The 18,189-nt window shown below is 52.8% G+C and overlaps 1 long non-coding RNA gene across 2 annotated transcripts in view; it reads left to right on the forward strand.

The window, feature by feature from the left end:
• The window catches only part of LOC122234156, a 135,818-nt gene that overhangs the window by 12,353 nt on the left and 105,276 nt on the right, over positions 1-18,189 (forward strand). The window contains exon 3 of one of the 2 annotated variants that reach the window (XR_006211927.1): positions 7,821-7,904. The exons of the other annotated variant lie outside the window; for it this stretch is intronic. This is a non-coding gene — a long non-coding RNA (uncharacterized LOC122234156). Of the gene's footprint in view, positions 1-7,820; positions 7,905-18,189 lie in introns of those variants that run through there. 2 annotated transcript variants of the gene reach the window in all.

The following is an 18,189-nucleotide window of genomic DNA, read 5'->3' on the forward strand; positions in this document are numbered from 1 at the left end:
CTGGCCCGCTGCAGCAATCTGTTTCCCACCAACCCTGCAAGGCTGCCGAGCTCCGAGCTGACCTCTCTCTTCCCCTGCGCTCGGGGCCTCGTCTCCCCCCTTCCATCCTCAACCTGGGCCGCCCCTCCTGACCCCACGACTCGCTATTTCCTAACTAACGCCGCTAATAGCCACTGATCACCGAAGGGCAGCTTAAATTCTATTTAGACTTAAAAAAAAAAAAAATAGAGGGAAAAAAAAAAAAAAGAAAAGCGAAACTTCAAAAGCTCTCTCCTGCTAGCAGGGCGGAAGCCAAGCCCAGCCATTACCAGCAGAAGCCGGATCAATATTTCAGCACCATCCCCTGGCTGGGTTTTCGAGGAACTTTTATTATTATTGCGGTTAAGCTGTTCTAAAGTGGAGCATCATTTATAAAACAAACGGATCCCTTCCAAATAGGTTATTTTCCTGGTTAATGACCGATCGTCTGCCCTGGGGTCTGTCTGTGTTGAGATTCCAGATGGGAACAGGCACTACCAGCCCAATTATCTTTATTAAGTGTTTTGCCTCCCCCTTTCTGAAAAATGAAATGGCAGCCGGCTCAAATGTCTCCTCCTTCCCCTTGCTCTCACCCCTGCGCGGTTTCCTGCGTTCGCCTCATTATGGACAAGTATGTCCTTTAAGACACGGAGACTAATGAGGCGGTTTTATGAGACTAATACATTTTAAATTTTAACACAGGAGCTAGCATCTTTAATTGTACAATTATACATTCATTTAGCACACTCTCGCACACGCGCTCTCTTTTGCTTTAAAAGATAACAAACCACAGGTGACTGCAAGTGTGTGAAAAGGCAGAATTTATGGGATTCTGTAGGGTGCTAAATCAGGCCGGACTAGAAATTGTTTTTCTCCTGACCGGCTTCTTGAGCTAAATTAGTTACTATTTTGAAGAAAAAAAAATTTTTTTTAATGTTTATATTTTATTTTTGAAGAAGAGACAGACAGAGCATGAGCAGGGGAGGAGCAGAGAAAGAGGGAGACGTAGAATCCGAAGCAGGCTCCAGGCTCCGAGCTGTCAGCACAGAGCCCGACGCGGGGCTCGAACTCACGAACTGTGAGATCATGACCTGAGGCAAAGTCGGACGCTTAACCGACTGAGCCACCCAGGCGCCCCTCGAAGAAAAATTTAAAACAAAAAAAATTTTTTTTTGGTTTTGTTTTGAGTGGGGGAGGATGGGAGACGGATGGATGGTGCCTCATCGTGAACTTCTGTCTTCTGTCCCCTGTTTCTACCTAGAGAGAGAGGGTGGCAGGAAAGTCTTTTGAGAATTAGAGAAACCTTGGTGTTCTGAGGCCTAGCTATAGCCGGACAGAGAAGGAGAGAGACAGAGAAAGAGAGAGAGAGAGAGAGAGAGAGAGGGTGGGGGACAGAGATCCCCCCGCCCCAGCCCAGTATCCTGTCTCTAACAAAAGCCTCCTACGTTCCCCACCTGACAGGACTTTATCGGGTAGTAATAAATAAGGCTGAATTATTGATGATAAGAACTGCTAATATTATTATGACCTCAATTAAGTGCTTTTTCCAGACACATTAGTAACAAAGGGTCTTCCCTCTCCTGGTTGCTGTTTTTCTCCCCCAGGCCCCACTTTACATTAAAATCTAATTGATCAAACCTATTTGCCATTCGCACAAGAGCGATCACCATAATGGGTCATCTATCAGCATGGGCTCCGCATCAGGCTATTAACACCTTTTGTTGCTGGCCCCAGTTCTGTACCAGCCGAGAGGATCAGAAAGGCAGGGCCTCCTCCTCCGATCTGGAAGGATCGTGTGTGAGGTCTGACTTGTGGTACCCTTTAATTGCCCTCTTTAACATCCTTGCAAACCGCGGAAGACGTTCTTACTTCTGAGAAAGTGACTCCTGGCAGCTGTGGAGTAACAAGATGGCCGCCTCCTTAGGAGAACAGAAGGTGTTGTGGGGGGCCCTTGGCCACCTCCACTGCTGCTCACTGCCTTCCCGTCATCCCCCCCCCCCCCGCCCCGCGTTGGCCCTTACATAGCCCGCGCTGGGGAGGCCCCAATGTCCTGTCTTTATGGAGTCTGGAACTTGGTGGACGTGACAGTGTGCGAGTGTGCAGGCAAGCGCTCATTGTCAGAACTGGAGACTGGTGCTGGCTTAAAATGGAGACCAGTCCTCACTGAGCAGAGCCTCCCCAAGACTTCTTGGCCCGTAGTCACTCACAGAAGGCCCGTGGTGGCCCATGAACCCCGCCCCGCCCCCCGAAACTGTGTGCAGAATTGTGTTTATGTGTCTTTTCCTGGAGAAGGTTACCGCTTCCATCAGATTACCGAATTTGTCCCTGACCCCCAAATGGGTTAGAAATGTCTTCTTGGGAGCTTCTTAGATGGGGACATCTTTTATGAGTCTGGCCGTCACTCAGGATAGGATATCTGGCTTTGGGAATATGATTAAGCCACGGAGGTGAGCACTGTTCCTCGTACAGTGTGGTGTTGGGTCAGACTCTCTCTCTCTCTCTCTCTCTCTGCGCCTCTGTCTTCTCTGCCTATTTGGTCCAAAGGAAGAACTCTCATCAACCTCCTACTGCCCAATGACTGTGGGAACGGGCTTTCTAAGTTAGTCTAACTGGTGTAGGGCCTCCCACTGGGTGCTGGAACATACGAGAAAATAGGAAGTGTCCTGCGTTGGCTGGATTGCTGTTGTTTGAGAAGCGAGAGCTCCAAATATGACATGACAGGAACTCTCTTTGGGTGACGTTAGACAGCTTGGAACACTATTCCGGGCCATCTTTTTGGCCTGTGCAGCCCCACCTACTCACCATGAAAATAGCTTTATCATTTTTTCCTGATTGTAAATGAATCCATCCACAAATCAGTCAGGAGGGAATCAAAACCTCCTCAAATCTTTACATTCTGGCTTGTCTCATTTCTCCATTTTTTTTTTTTTTTTTTTTTTTGGTCTGTGCAAATAACAGGAAGATTTCTAGGAAGGTCCCCCCACCCCCACCAAGAATGGGGCTATACGCATTTACGTCATTCATTTGTTAATTTTCTCATTTACTTGGCAATATATATTGTAAAGGTTTTCCCATGCAATACTGTTTCATCACCATTATATTTTATTAATTATTATTATTATTTTGAGAGAGTTTATTTATTTTGAGAGAGTGGGAGCAGGGGAGGGGCAGAGAGGGAGAGAAAGAATCCCAAGCAGGCTCTGCCGTGACAGTGCAGAGCCCGATGCGGGACTTGAACTCACTAACCCTGAGATCATGACCTGAGCTGAAATCAAGAGTGGGAGTCTTTGCTGAGTGAGCCCCCCAGGCGCCCCTCTTCATCTTCATTTGAAATGACTGCATAGCATTTAATCGAATAGCTTTATGAAAAGGTACTTACCAATCTGGTCTTGTTAGACATTTAGATGTTTGCCCCTTGTCTGTTACAAACCATGCAGTAAATGTCCTTATGTAAAAGTGTACGCACTTACCCCGTGATGTTCTTAAAATGGATTTGCAAAACCAGAATTTCTGGGTTAAAGGGTTTGTTACCTTCTTTTTTTTCCTTTTTCTTTTTTTTTTTTTCTTTTCAGTTTACAGTACAGATTAAGGGATTGGGTATGTCATCTGTGCAACTTTTCAGGTGTCACTGACTGACATTTCTGTCCACAGGTTGTCCGAGGTGAGCAGCCTTGAGGGGGAGGTGGGCTCAATCACTTAAAGCTGCCTTGGTGGGTTTGCTCTCTCCAAGGGTGAGTCTGGAGGAACCGGGACAGTCAGGCTTAGTGTCCCTGCCCAGCGCAGGCAGAGGCAGGGCCGAGTCTTTGGTCTCTTCTGGAACTGCCGTTTAATACACAGCCCCTGCAGCGAACAGGCCACCTCTGTCCATAAAGAGGCTGCGAGGCGGGCAGCTGGGAGGTGATGCTAAGCTCTCCCCCCATCTCAGAACCCTGTCCTCGCTCAACGGCTCCCCGTGCCAGATAGCCAGGCAGTGTGTGTGTTTGTTGGGGGGGGGGGCTCTGGAGGCTGGGGCTGGCCAGGAGGCTGTATGGTTGTGACACATTCCGCCAGGAAGCACGGGGTATCTTTGGGCACGGCCTAGTGGCTTCTCAGCCTGTGTTGTCTTAATTCAACTTGTCATTCACAGACCAGTAGAAAACTAAAATCAATAAGTGGTGAAAATGGGCTTTAAAGACAAACTGAAGTCACAGAGGAGGAAGGAAAACAGTGCGTGCTGCCTCGATGGGTTACCTTTCCCCTTCCTACTGAGATGGTTGGAACTGTGGCCCGTGCTTTATAAAAGGGGGTTGGGGGCCGAAAATGAGAGTCTTTCCCCTTTAAAATACGCAGGGTGTCCATCGGACAAGACCTCGGGGGCAGAGGGACCGTGATCTGATGGGGCCACAGGGTACGATGAGGAGGATGGTCTCTGGGATGGGTCTGTATTTTACCCGAGGGCCCCTGCACGTATGTTTTGAGATGTCTGTCTGCTGATCGCTGTGCTACTTCCTACCAGCCGATGTGCTTCTCTGGGCCACATCTTACCAACCGCAAAGTGAGCCAGAGAAGGTGCAATGATTTTCAGCCTGTTCTCTGATGAAAGACCACAGCAGGTGTGCTCTGGAGGGTAGGGCTGGGGCGGGGGTGGGGGGCGGCATCGTGGGATTCAGGGCTCTGCTCCTTCTGTTTTGGTAACAGCTCTGCAAAAGCCTTCATCGGAAGTTAGAATTTCAGAGCAGAAGGCAAAAGTTTGGCAAAATATCAGCGAGGGAGAGGGTGTCCGGATTTCCTTCCACTTCTGAGGGACTACAAACATCTGTTGCGTGCCTGCAAGTGATTGCCGAAAACTCAGCCCACCTTCTCTCAGAGACCAGGGTAGCCTCAGCAGGAGCGGAGGGGGTGCCAGGGCCTAGGTGGGCGATGGGTGGGCTCGGGCTGTCCCGGAAGGGCGAAGGACTCCTCGGCCACCAACGGGATGTCTCGGCCTGGTTGTTCCCCAACGCCGTGTGTCATGGGCGCGCTTGTCGGACCCGGAAAAGGAGGAAGGACATGTCAGGCCAGGAACGATCTCAAACCAAGAGACGCGCCGGTCCTGCCTTCGTGGGGATGCGCCTCCGTCACCCAGCCTCTGTGGCCAAGTGAGGGAAGAATTTCTTGGGCTTCTTTGGGAGAAACCTGACTTTTGCAGATCGGCACCAAAAGGGTAGCCTGGTGGGGCAGTGGAGGGAGGAGGAGGCTTCTCTGCTACACCCCACCCCCAAGCCATTTGTTGGTCCCAAAGCCATTTCGGGCAGGTCCCCCCAGAGCCCCCTTTCAGTGAGTGCGTCACCACTCACAGTTAGAAATTCCGGGGTCTCAGAGAAGCACACAAATACAGAAAACCATTTTGTGTTAAGAAAAAGAAAAAGAAAAAAACACCAGCAAGAGGGTTTTGGAAATAGAAATGCAAGGTTATCTGTATTAAAAAAATTTTTTTTCGTGTTTATTTTTGAGAGAGAGAGAGAGAGCGTGAGCAGGACAGGGGCAGAGAGAGAGAGAGGGAGACACAGAATCTGAAGCAGGCTCCGGGCTCCCAGCTGTCAGCACAGAGCCCCATGTGGGTCTTGAACCTGAGCCGAAGTCAGCCACCCAACCGACTGAGCCACCCAGGCGCCCCAAGGTTATCTGTATGTAGAACATGAAATGAGCCAACATGTTGGGGAAACTTTCTCAGAAATGCAGTCCTGCAGACTTGACTTGGAGCTAGAGGGCTGGTTTTGACACGGAGCTGGCTTTCTGAGGCGACAACTTCCTTACACCGCTTGTGGGGACTGAGCCCCTGGCGTTCTGAATGGCGTGGAAGGACAGCCTGGCCAGGCAGGCACGGAGCCGCGTGCACCTTCCTGTCGCAGCGCTGGTGTCCGCAGGGTCTGGCGCTGCCCTGTGGACTGGGCTGTGGCGAGGGGTGGACCAAGGAGGCGGAGGAAAAGCCTTAGTGTGCGCGCGCGCACACACACACACACACACACACACACACACACACACACGGGCCTGCCAGCTCAGCAGCCTGGGGCTCAGGGTGATCCAGACACGACGACGACGGCGGCTCTGCTCTCCTTGCGCTGTTCCTACGCGTCACCCTCCTTAGGCCTTGTTAGAAGGGGCACCTGTTAGGGGCGCCTGGGTGGCTCAGTCGGTTAAGTGTCCGACTTCGGCTCAGGTCATGATCTCACGGTTCGTGGGTTCGAGCCCCGCATCGGGCTCTGTGCGGACAGCCGGGAGCCCGGAGGCTGCTTCGGATCCTGTGTCTCCCTCTCTCTCTGCTCCTCCCCCACTTGTGCTCTGCCTCTCTCTGTCTCTCAAAAATAAGTAAATGTATAAAAAAAAAAAAAAGAAGGGGCACCTGTCACACACCTATCATTCTAGCTTCCGGCATTCAGTGGGCCCTTACTCTGAGCCACTCACCGTTCAAAGCCCCTTACTGGTGGATTCAATCCTCTCCGCCACACAGTTAGTACCCCCGTTTCACAGATGAGGAAATAGAGGCTTAGAGAGGTGTTAAGTGGCAGAGCCTGGATTTGACCCTGACTTTGGAGTCTGGGTGCGACGCCATGAGACTCTATTGTCTTTGAAACCACATGCTCGCACGCTCAAAGGAAGAGAAACGGAAAACCGGGTGCCTTTGCGACTCCACCTTGGCCGTGAGCAGCCCCCGTTTCTGTGAGGTCCTTGAGGAACACGTCCTGAGAGACGCCAAAGGCTCCGATGTCCGAAGCTGAGGCTCCCCCCCCCTCCCCCAGCAGACCCCAGTTTAGGGTTCTGGCAACAGGGGCTGGGCTGCGCGGCGTATTCCTTTGTTTGGGTTGCAAACGAGAATCAAGTTCCCGGCGGCCGAGTTACCTGCTGCTGGCCTTCCCGGGTGGGGACAGTTAAAGGTGCCGAGAGAGACACCATGCTCCTCTCAGGAGAGCACCGTCCTGCGCCCCTGTGAGCCTCCAGACCTTCCCAGGATGTCTCCAACCTGACCGAGGTGATGGGGAGAAAGACAGAGACGACCTGACCTGCGTCCTTCTCCTTCCCAAGGCCAAGGGCTTTAGTCCCTGGGTTCGCACCGGCAGGGAGCAACCCTCTGCCTCACACGGTGATGGCCACGCTCAATTTCCAAGGTGCCGGGGACGATTGCCGTTAACACATCGGGAAGGTGCAGCGTCCTCGCCGTGTAATTCTTAATTTTTTAAAGTTGTGGAGCCCTATTTATTTTATGTGACAGTCTCTTCCTTCCCCCTACCGTGACGGAATGTTCTGTGGCGTATGTTATGATCTTTAATTAAAGGGAACTTAATTTGCTTTTGAGGCATCCTTTGTTCGTTGGAGACACCCTAGGGTGTTTTAAAACCAGGTTTGGAATCATTGTCATTGAAGCCTGGAGTCGAAGGCGGACTCGCCGCCCTGGACGGACGCCGGTTGCCTGGATATGAGGGGGCGTCTGCCCCCTCTCGCCCCCGCTCTGTGCTTCAGTGTAGACGCTGGAACTTTTCCAGGCCCACCCCACTGGCCTCGGGATTTTTCCGCCCACCTTCCAGAGAACACAGACCCCGCGGGCCCCGCGAACGGACCGTGGGCCAAAATTAGGTTTGAGAACGGGATGGACCATTTAGATGACAAATGGCCTTCAAGACACTGTCAGAAAGTCCGGGGCGGGGGAGACTATTAACGGTCACGTGGAGGCAGCCGCATCTGTGATGCCAGAGCCGGCCGGTGGGTCCCCACTGCTGTGTTTACTGCTCCTTAATGCAGTATTGTTTACTCACAATTAAACCCTTTACCATTAATTTAACTTTCAGATGCTGAAATTGGTCACACAGCCTCGAGTCTCAAGGCCCGGACAGATGTGTTCTATACACTTGTTTAAACACGGCGCTCATTAGGAGGTAATGCATGTATTGCAAGTTGATTACACCACAAAGCAGGCCGCTTTATCACGGGGGCCTCTCAGGAGGCGGCGGGAGGGGCCGTCAGCTGCCGCTGTCACTCTCCCCCCCTCGGATCTTGAGTGACGGCTGGGCCCGCCACCTCCTCGCAGGCCTGCTCGGAAGTACACAGCTTCCCGTCAGAGAGCCGCCGAGCTGCCTGGGAGGAGGTATTAATTGTTGTCAGCCTCCATTTCACACCCCAGATAACAAACGAGAGCCACCCTGGCAGTGTTTAAGGAAGATAAACAAGTTGCCTGAGCCCCGGCAATTAAACACGCTTGCATATTTAACCGAGATGCTTCCTGTAAGAAAAGGCAGCGTGGCCCAAGTCGGGGGGGGGGGGGGGGACAGAGTGGTCCCCCGTCCTATGACCTGGGAGCTGCCCGCCCTGCGGGGCTCAGAAGTGCCCCCCCCTTCGTCTGCCGGCTCTCTTGGTTTCTGCATCTCGAGCCAGACGACCATCCAGAGTTGGGTGTGATGTGGAAGGACTGGCGTCTCTTTTATTTCCCCTCTCCTGGGAGAAAGGGTCAAGGGACAGATTTTGAGGCCAGACTACGAGGGCATATATTCCGGACCTGCTTTCGTAAGCGGCGTGGCTTCCTCGAGCCTCAGTTTTCCCATCCATAAAACGGGCCGGCTCACACTCTACATGTCAGGTTTCGCGAGGAGGGACTGGGGCCGAAGCGTGTGGCCCCGTGCCTGATCCGTGGTCAACGGTGAGGACATGTGGGTGCTCAGCAGTCGAGGTAGTGCACTTTACGTTCACCTTAGCAGGAGATGGTTAGAAGCAAGAATTCTAGGTTGTCCCTAAGCTGATAAGGTGACGCCGTGTCTGGTTGTAATGCTCCTTTCCTTCCCAGCCCAGAGTGGGTGAGATGGGTTGGACTCCATCAGGCCAGAAGCTCCCGGTGGCTGTTTTGCCTCAGGGCACATTTAGCAGGGCCGGGAATGAGATAGATCGCCACCTTCCAGATGTTTCCAGATACTTCTGCCCCAACCTCTATGAGGATCGAATCTGCCAAACAACCCAGTTTGCTTCTCTATTCCTTCTCCTCCCCTTCCTCTTCCTCTTCACCTTCCTTCTCTTCTCCGGCCCCCCACCCCCAACCTTGTTCTTTAACTCGACTCTGTAGTGACGTTGTGCACCCTCCAGCCTCTATTACCTTGTCCCTTCATTCCCTGCCCAGGGGTGCCCTTCTCTGCACCCTGATGTTTAAACTACAAGACGAACCGGAGGCGGCTGGGATGGAAGTTCTCTGTGTCTCTGTGTCGTTATCCTTTTGTCCTGGTTGTGCAAGTCCCAGCCGTCTCCTCCCTCTTGTCATGGCGCCTTTGCATATGCTGTTCCCTCAGCCTGAACGGCTCCTACTCAGACCCTCATCCCTCCAGACATCCCAGCTACCACTGGCCCTTTTCCAACCCGCCAGACTGGGCACGTGTCTCTATTTTGGGTTCTCGGAGCACTGGTGCTTTTCCTTCGTAGCATCTCTCAGAATATTCATTATTTGAGAAACTATCTGCTTCCTGTCCCTCTTCCAATGAAGCCGGGGTCTGTGTCTGTGTCAGCCACCCTTAACCCCAACACCTAGGGTGCTGCTTGTAGACGCTCGAAAGGGGTGTGGCACACTACAGTGACCCACTGGGATGAACCAGACCGTTTTTCCAGGGGATCTGGAGAGAGAGAAAGTCCTTATGATTTCTCACGGCCTCTTTTGTCTTTTCTTTCTGTGACTCCGCGAGGCTCCTCCTGCTCCTTTGTGTCCATTTCGTTGTCGCAGAAGGAGGGATGGAGGGGTAAAGTGGACCTCCCTCAGCTAGATGCTTCTGGGGCCCCTTCCGGGGACCGGTGAGTCATAGCTTTTCGCCTCTGTCTTGCTGACACCAACTGCTGGAGAACCCACAACGATTTGTCCTTGGACAATGCAAAAAGGATGTGGCTCTGCCTTGTGGGTGCCTTTGAGGGAGGCGGGACCTCCATTTATTTGTCTCCACAGCTGCTTCCTCTGGGCTTTGTGGTTGCCTGTGTGTCGCCTTCTCATCCGATCGCGTTACCCTTAATAAGCATCGCCCTGGCAGGAGAGGGGTGCCGAATTCGGTATCCTGAGAGCATGTGTGTGTAATGTGCCGGGCAAGGGACCCTAATGATGCGTTCAGCAACACCGCTCCCCCCACCCCAGACCCGGCTTCCAGTTTGCCCAAATCCATTTATATTCCCGCTCAGACCTTTGGGATCAAAATTCCTGACCCTTGTGCGAAAAGCAAAAACACCTTTCAAAAAAAGGAAAGAAAGAAAGAAGAGGGAGGTGAAATTTCCTGAGCTTTCATTTCCCTTCATGGTTGAACTTGGATGACTCAAGTCATGTGCAGTCAATCTATTTAGCTGACTTGTCCTGCCGTCTGCCAGGAGGTCAACATTTCTGGATCTGCCCCTCCGGGGGCAGCATGTGGTCCCAGCTGGTTGTGCCGTGGTGGGAACGAGGCTTGGAGGGGCCGTGTCGTCTGGAAGCTGTGTTGGGGGCTCTTCTGTGCTCCGCAAAGATGAGACTTCGCGGGCAAGTGCTTTTGTTTGCTGTTTGTTTGGGCTGGGTGGGATTAGCTCCGATTACATATTAATAACCCGGAGCGCTATCTAGTAATTAGATGTTATCTTCCAGATGTTTAAAAGAAACCTTTAATATTTTAAGCTGCTTGGAGATCTCTAGGCACGTTATTAAAATGGATGGAATTTAAAATGGGCGTCGGTGGTGTTCCCTTTCTGTGGATTCTCCTGCCAGTGTAAGACCTGGGAGCCCCGGGTACCCATGAAAGGACCCCAAGCATTTATTGTGGTGGCCCCTGTTTGGGAACAATTGGGGCAGCCACCCAATCAATGGGTGGTAGAGGGAATGTCGCGGCACTTCTGGCCCCTGTCAATCGGCCAGAGCGCCTCATTGATTTCTTTGAACCACTTGAGTGAATCTCTCAGAAGTTCCCCTTCTCTGAGTCCCACACAATTGCCTGTTCTCTCTTTATTAGGCGCTTTGAGGGACAGCCTGGTCTACACCTGCCTTTGATGGGGCCCCCACCATGGTTTTAATGACCTCCATCCGTCAAAGGAAAAGTTCAGAGTTCACTCTTTTGTCCAAGTCCCAGCAACTGAGGAGTCCAGGGTGCTGGCTGGTCCGGCCTCCTTAAATCACCCGCCCGAAAACTTTCCCTGTGACCCCGCTCATGTCAAAACAGCGAGCTGGCCACTCTGGCCATTGTCATCGGAATAAGGGCTAAGTGATGCTGCTTGGTCATTACGTGTGCCCTGATTGGCAATCAGGGTACAATAGGGGGTCATTAAAGGCCATAAAACTGCCAAAGCTCTGAAAGGGGGATTTTGAATGGAGCCAGAGGGCTCTGGGAGCCTGCCTGAGCAGCGCCTCCAAGGAGAAGGGGTTTGAGCCGACCTGGGAGGGGAAAAGTCAGCGCGGTGTGGATTAAGAAGTCTCTCCCCTGTGACACCAGAAAACACTGATCTCCTGACGTCACCTTCCCAGAATGCCTGTCCCTGCATTCCCAAAGGAGATTCACTCAGAGCAACAACCCGGATCACGCTCCATGAAAAGAATCCCGGAGGCACAAGTCTTTATATAAGGAGCTAAAAGTGACTCATAAATATATAAATGCTTACTGAATGAAAGCACCAGTGGGTAAAGAGGGTCGCCTACATGGTGACGGATGGTGGCTGGGCACGTGGTGGTGATCGCTGTGCAACGTAGGCAACACGTCAAGTTATACAGCTGGACAGCTGAAACTTACACGATAAGAAAATAGTCAACATACATACACGTAAATGCGAAGGCTCCGGGTAGTGAAAGGGGCGGCTGTTAACTTGCACCAGGGCCTGTACTGGGCGCTCCACAGGTGTTAACTTGGTTAAGCCCCACACCCACCCGGGGAGGCAGGTTAACACGATTATAGCTGTAAAAGGCTTCCATGGAAAGGAACCGTAAAACGACAAGGGGAGTCCTTCCTCTTAGGATGGTGGCAGGCTTAAGGGTTACATTTGCTGAGTCCCTCACTATGTGCCAGGCACGGGTGGCTTCTCCCTGAATTCTTAAGTCAAAACCACGGAGTTCGCCCTATCGCCTTTCCTGTTTCATAAGAATTAACAACTCAGGAATGGGAGCGCAAAGAAGGGTGCCGTGGAGGGGGTCGCCCATTCCGTCAGGATGGCCGCCCCGCCGATGCGCCCGTCCACAGCCACAGGGGGACGCTTCCCCAGCACTGCCGGCTCCTCTGGGCCCAACCGCTGGGTCAGACGTGGTGCAGGAAACTTGGGGTAGGCCTCCGCGGATGCGGGGCCGACACTCCGCCCTGCTGTGCAGCCTTGGGCAAATCACTTCACCTCTCTGAGCCTCAGTCTTCTCAGCTGAAACGTGGCTGAGCTGGAGTAGCTCCGAGCTTCTCAAACTAGGCCCTTCCCCACCCTGGGAGAAAGCCAGGAGCCACATGGGGGCCGTCACTTGAGATCATCTGTTTTATTCCAAGGCAAGTAATTAAAAACATTATTTTTCTGTCTTCTCAGAAACAGATATATTCTACAGTAGAATGCAACCCCCCCAGAACTTAAGAAAAAAATTTTTTTAATGTTTATTTTTGAGACAGAGACAGGGTGCAGGTGGAGGAGGGGCAGAGAGAGAGGGAGACACAGAATCTGAAGCAGGCTCCAGGCTCCGAGCTGTCAGCACAGAGCCCGACGCAGGGCTCGAACCCACGAACCGCGAGATCACGACCTGAGCCACCCAGGCAACGGCCCCCGCCCCCCACCCCCCCATGAACTTTTTAGATTAAAAAGGAGCTTTTATACAAGTCTGGGTCTTGCCTTCCATGCCTTTGGGCTCTGTCCACTCGCCCACGTCTACGCCCAAGGTCTCTCAGGGCTCCCTGCTTCCTCTCCTCTGACTGTAGGGGAGCTTGGAAGAAAAGTGTAGGATCTACCCCCCCCCCCGGGCGTGGGGACAGCCTGAAGCTCTTTTGAGGTAACCTAGTTGGTCTGCATCATGCCCTCACGCCCTCATGGGAACATCACTGAGATTGGGGGTGAGGACAGCACCGTAGGCCAAGGCTCTAAAGGCCAGTGGCCCACGGGCTGGTGAGCCCACTTTCAGATGACTGGGGATTCCCAAGGCTGTGGCTCTGAATGCCAGCGAGGGCTAAGAGGAGGAGCATAGGGGACGGCGAGAAGAACGTCTGGGTAGATCCCAGTGCTGCCCAGGACTAGCCCTGCGGCTCTGGACAGGTGACAGCTACTCTGTACCTTTGTGTCCTCGCCTGTAAGGGGAAAGGGGGGGATAATCCCAGCACCCAGGGCCTGGGGTGGGGGGGATTCAGTGAGGAAATCAATGCCTGCCCTCAGAACGGGAGCGTCTGTCATAAAGTCTCCATAAATATCAGTGGCCGTCACTACCGTCATCGGGGTGTGACTAAAACCATCCCTGCAGAGGACGACTCATCTGGGGGCCCCACGAGCTCTGCCATCTGACCACCTGACTCGCAAGGAAGGAGGGGAGACAAGAAGAAAGGGGAAGTGGGAGCGGGCGAGAGGGAGAGACAGAGACAGAGAAAGGCAGAGACAGAGAGAGACACACAGAGACACGGAGAGAGACGCACGGAAATAGTGTGTGTTTTTATGCTGTCTTTCCCTTTGCAAGGTTCTCTCAGGGTGACTTTTCCCTTCTCTCTTTGCATATTTGAAGCCATCGAGATGTTGTCTCGCTTTCCATCTACGCCTTCCCTTTGGGTTCCTGTCTCTCTCGGAACGTCGCTTTCCCCTCTGAATCTCCCTCGCTCGTGGCTGGGGAGTGGGTGATCTACTTGGAGCCTCTGAAAGTAGCCTTTCCTCCCCCTCGCTAGAGGGAGTGGGGCCTCCAGGTAAAGGGCAGAAGAGACATCGTGGGATGAACCCCTTCTCTGGAGACCTGAAGCCCCTACTATCGTTCCCCCACACTGACTTGTCCCAGGAAACTTCTGGAATGTGAAGGAATCACCCGGGACCCCCTTTCTCTTGTCTGATTTAGGCCATACTTGCCCGTGTGATGGAGATTCCCCGTGATGCCCTTCTTCCCTCCGGGAATTTTCCAGAGCACATTTGTCTCCCTCTGTGAGACAAGCAGGATTTCCTGCGCTCCAGTCCAAATCATAATGCCCGGAATATGACACCGTTTAAAAATCTCATCAATCTCGAAGCCTATTCTTGAGAATAAACGGTAGTGGGACCGGGCATGGGAGTTTGTCTAAGTTCGCGCGATCCCAATGACGCCTTTGGAAAAAGGACCCATCGACTCTCTACTCAGATCGTCTGCAAATGGACCGAGGTGGGCCGGGTGTTCCCGGTCCCCTTCGATCTATAGATTCGAGCCTGGCCTGGCCACCGTCTTGCCCTGTCACCTCGGGCCATTCCCTTCTGTTGGCTGAGCCCTAGTCTGTTCACCTACAAAGGGAGATGCTCCCTGAGCCCTCCGCCAGTCCTGGCACTCGTTTCAAACTTTCCTTCCTTTATTCAATACGTGTTTACTTGGCACCTGCCATGTGCCAGGAGTTGTGGGCACTGGAAATTCAGCCGTGAGTAACGTCCTGTCCACTCCCGTGGAGCTGAGAAAATCTGACAGGCTGGAGAGGCTGTGGGGGACAAGGAAGAGGGACGAGGACCAGCGGGGAGAGTTTTTGAGAGGGGATGATTTCAGTCGTAAGACAGACTTGCCAGCGGAGGGGCTAGGGGGGCCGAGGCCCCCATCCTGGGACGTGTTCAAGGCCGTCGGAATGACAGCCGTCAGACTTGTGCACGCAGTGCCCTCCCTGGGAGGCCTGGAAGAACTATTTTCGGCACAAGGAAAAGCATGCGCGCCACCGGGAAGGCTGAAGCCGGGCGCTGCGGGGTCTGCACGTGCTGTCAGAGTCCATCTGAGGGGGCTGGGGGTCCACCGATGAGTTTCAAGCAGGCAGCAAAGTGCTCAGAGTCTTAGAAAAGTTACGTCCACCGGCAGGAGGCGGGAGGGAGGAAGCCTGGAGGAGGAAGGCCGGTCTTAGGGGGGCTGCCGGTGTGGTAGGGGGCGACACGTTGCTCTCCGAGCTACGGAGGCGTCAAGAGCAGGTGTGCCCCGGGGGCCTGGGTGACCGACCTATGGGCCAACCTGATCAGGGAAGAGAGAGAGGTCAGGAGGACACCGGGCACCAAAAGTCCGCACGGGCAGATGGGTGTGAACTCATTTTGATTCTGAACCAGGCACCTTGGGAAGGCAGCTAAGGGGAAGCGGCTGACTTCGTTTTATGGGGAAGGGTGCTAGCAGACGATAATAATAGTATTTATCCCAGGGTATGGGGCGTGAGGACCAAGTCGTGAGAACACTCTGTCTATCGGTCAGCTTGGGCTGCCACAGCACGCCCCAGATGGGGTGGCCTCAGAAGCAATGTATCTTCTCAAAGTCCTGCAGCCTGGAAGTCCAAGATCAAGGCGCTGGCAGGGGCAGGTTCTGGTGAGACCTCTCTCCCTCCTTCTCACCGTGTCCCCCCCCACACGGCCTTTTCTCTGTGTGTGTTCATGGAGAGCGACCTCGGGCGTCTCTTCCTCTTCTTACAAGGACACGAGCCCTATCAGATTAGAGCTCCACCCTTAGGACCTTATCTAACCTTAATGAACTCCCTCAACGGCCCTATCTCAAATGTAGTCACATTGGAAACGCGAACTTCAACATAGGAATCGCGGGGAGGGGTACAGAAGTCAATTCGTTGCAGCCTACCTGTGTCCCCTGGAGTGACAGACATTAACCTTTTATTGCTGGGTCATGAGGACATCTGGGGATCCCAGGGGAAGGGTTAGGGTATTCAGGCCGTGGGCATAGGCGCTCAGAAACTGAGGCCATTTGCCGGCCGGCCCTGAAGTATTTTTTCTAACAACTGGTGAGGTGTCACCCGCACGGCCCAGATGAATGCCAGCGCTGTGTGGCCGCAAGGGACAGGGTGGAACAGCGTGTGACAAGTTGTGCCGAGTCACCAGGAGCAGGACCTTCCAGAACACAAAAACCGAGTAGGGGGTCCGTGGCAACAGGAGGGGCTTTGAAATCGGAAGGTTAAATATTTGCTTGTAAGAGTAGTGGAGCTCAGTGCGTGGTCCGCAGCTGCCTCGTCAGAGAGTAACTCGGTTCTTTATTTATTTTTGCCCTTGGACTAAATATCTGCCTTGATGGGCATAAAGGGAGTAGCTGCATCGAACATCAAAGTCCGCATTACTAACCAGAGGGAGGCTCTTCCCTCCTCTCTCTTAAGCCCAACCTTATCTGGAGGGACCTCTGTCCCCAGAGCTGTAAAACAAGCTCTTTTTCTAAGCTAACGGTCCACAATAGTGTCAAATTATGTATAATGATTTTGTAATGTGAACTAATGCCACCAGGGACCTCGTGCAAAGTACCACTTTCATTAAACTTATCCAGCAACAGGGTCTGAATACGAATTTCGAGGCGGCGGCGGGAAATTGCCAGGCACGTTTGTTTTAAGCCTGTGCTGGCTCTTCCTGTGGGCAAACACCCGCCGGGCAGAAATCAAGAGCACCGGCCCCTGTGGGTTTCTTGGCGTGGCTGTGGGAGGAGGTGACAGGGACGGATTCCCCACCCCCCCCCCCAACCCCAGCCCATCTCTCCACCCCGGCACCTTAGGCCCTTTGTGGGCTTGCTCGCCAGCAGGTGCGGGCGCTGCCTGCCCCTCTTTGTTTCCGACTTGGTCGCCACGCCATTCTGATGCACCAGCGAGGGCACCCGGGCATTGCCTGAGAATTAATGAGACCTCCAATTACATTTATTTGCTCCAAGGAATCGTACCCAGCAATGACCCCCCCCACCTTTCAGAGTTTCCCCACGTCCTCTGTGCTCCTCTGGAACAAGTAGCTAATTATAAGAAAAATCACACCCGAGGAGGACATGTGGAAGAGACCTCAGGAGCAGATAGCAGGGAAACGCCACCTCTCCAACCCAGCGTCTGGGCCACGAACCCCACTTCGAGAGCCTGCCTCGCCTTCTCCGTGACCCGAGAGAGCGACACTCTGCGTGTGTCCGGGCCCCCGCCGCCAAGAGATGAGAGGAAAGACATGACTAATCAAAACTAACCCATGCCATTTTTTCCGACTCTGCTAATCTTAATTGAATCAATCTCCCAGCGCCTCTTGACAGTGAGCGATGGCTCAAATCTGGGAGGCCAGGCTGGACACGACTCCTGGAAGAAAAAAAATCTTCCTTAATCATTAATTTGTCCATTCCCTCCCATTTGGCCCCATTCTTCACTGTCTCCGCGGCGCGCCCCCCTCCCAACCCCGCAACCTTCCTGTGTTAGTAATCACCCGTAAGTGGTCTTCCCAATCCGCTCCCAGGACTGGGAAACCAATTTGCTGGAAGAGAAAACGGCAGAACAGCCCCCACCCTCCCTCTCTTTGCTGTGCGCTCTCTCCCTTCCTTCTATGAAGTCTAGTGGAGCTTTAATTAAGTCCAATGAGGTCACTAGGACGATTTTCTAGGCCCATTGGTAAACAGGTGTAGAGCAGACTTTTCCCAGAAGCCGGAACTACTGCACAAGACCTTGGTTTTAGGGAAATCACCCGAAGGCGACGCCATAATCCTAGGATGCGTCCCCATCCTAGTGGGATCAGACAACAGACAGAACTGTGGTATCTGTGACATGTCTCAAAAGAAAAAGGACCCCTTAGTCCTCTGGACTTAAAACTTAGTTTTCAGAAACTGCTCTCTCTCTCTCTCTCTCTCTCTCTTTTTAATTTTTTTTTCCAAATTATCCAGAGTCCCCAGGCTCAGTTAAGTCTAGACTTAACCGTGATTTTTGTCCTTCTTAAAACGCGTTTAATGGTTAGTGCGAAATATGCATGAGGTGCAAGATGAGATTAAAGGAGAGCAAGGGAATTTGTCACCTACTGCCGTCACCTCCGGCTTGGACTGTTGCAGGAGTATGCTAACCAGTCTCTTGGCTTCTATCCTTGCCTCCCCCACACTCTGTCCTCCAAGAGGAGAGTGATACTTTAAAAAAAAAAAAAGTTCACAATGTTCTGCTCCTCTGCTTACATTTTCTCAAGCTTTCCACCTCCCTCAGAGTTCAAGCCCAAATCTTTCCATGGGTCTGGCTCCCCAGTGACTTCTCTGGTCTCATCTCCTATTACTGTCTTTCTTACGCCTTCCACTCCAGCCTCCGTCGTCTTCCTGGTGTTCCTGGAAGATGT

This window comes from Panthera tigris, chromosome E2 (assembly GCF_018350195.1).
Source record: "Panthera tigris isolate Pti1 chromosome E2, P.tigris_Pti1_mat1.1, whole genome shotgun sequence".
In the NCBI taxonomy this organism is placed as follows: Eukaryota; Metazoa; Chordata; class Mammalia; order Carnivora; family Felidae; genus Panthera; species Panthera tigris.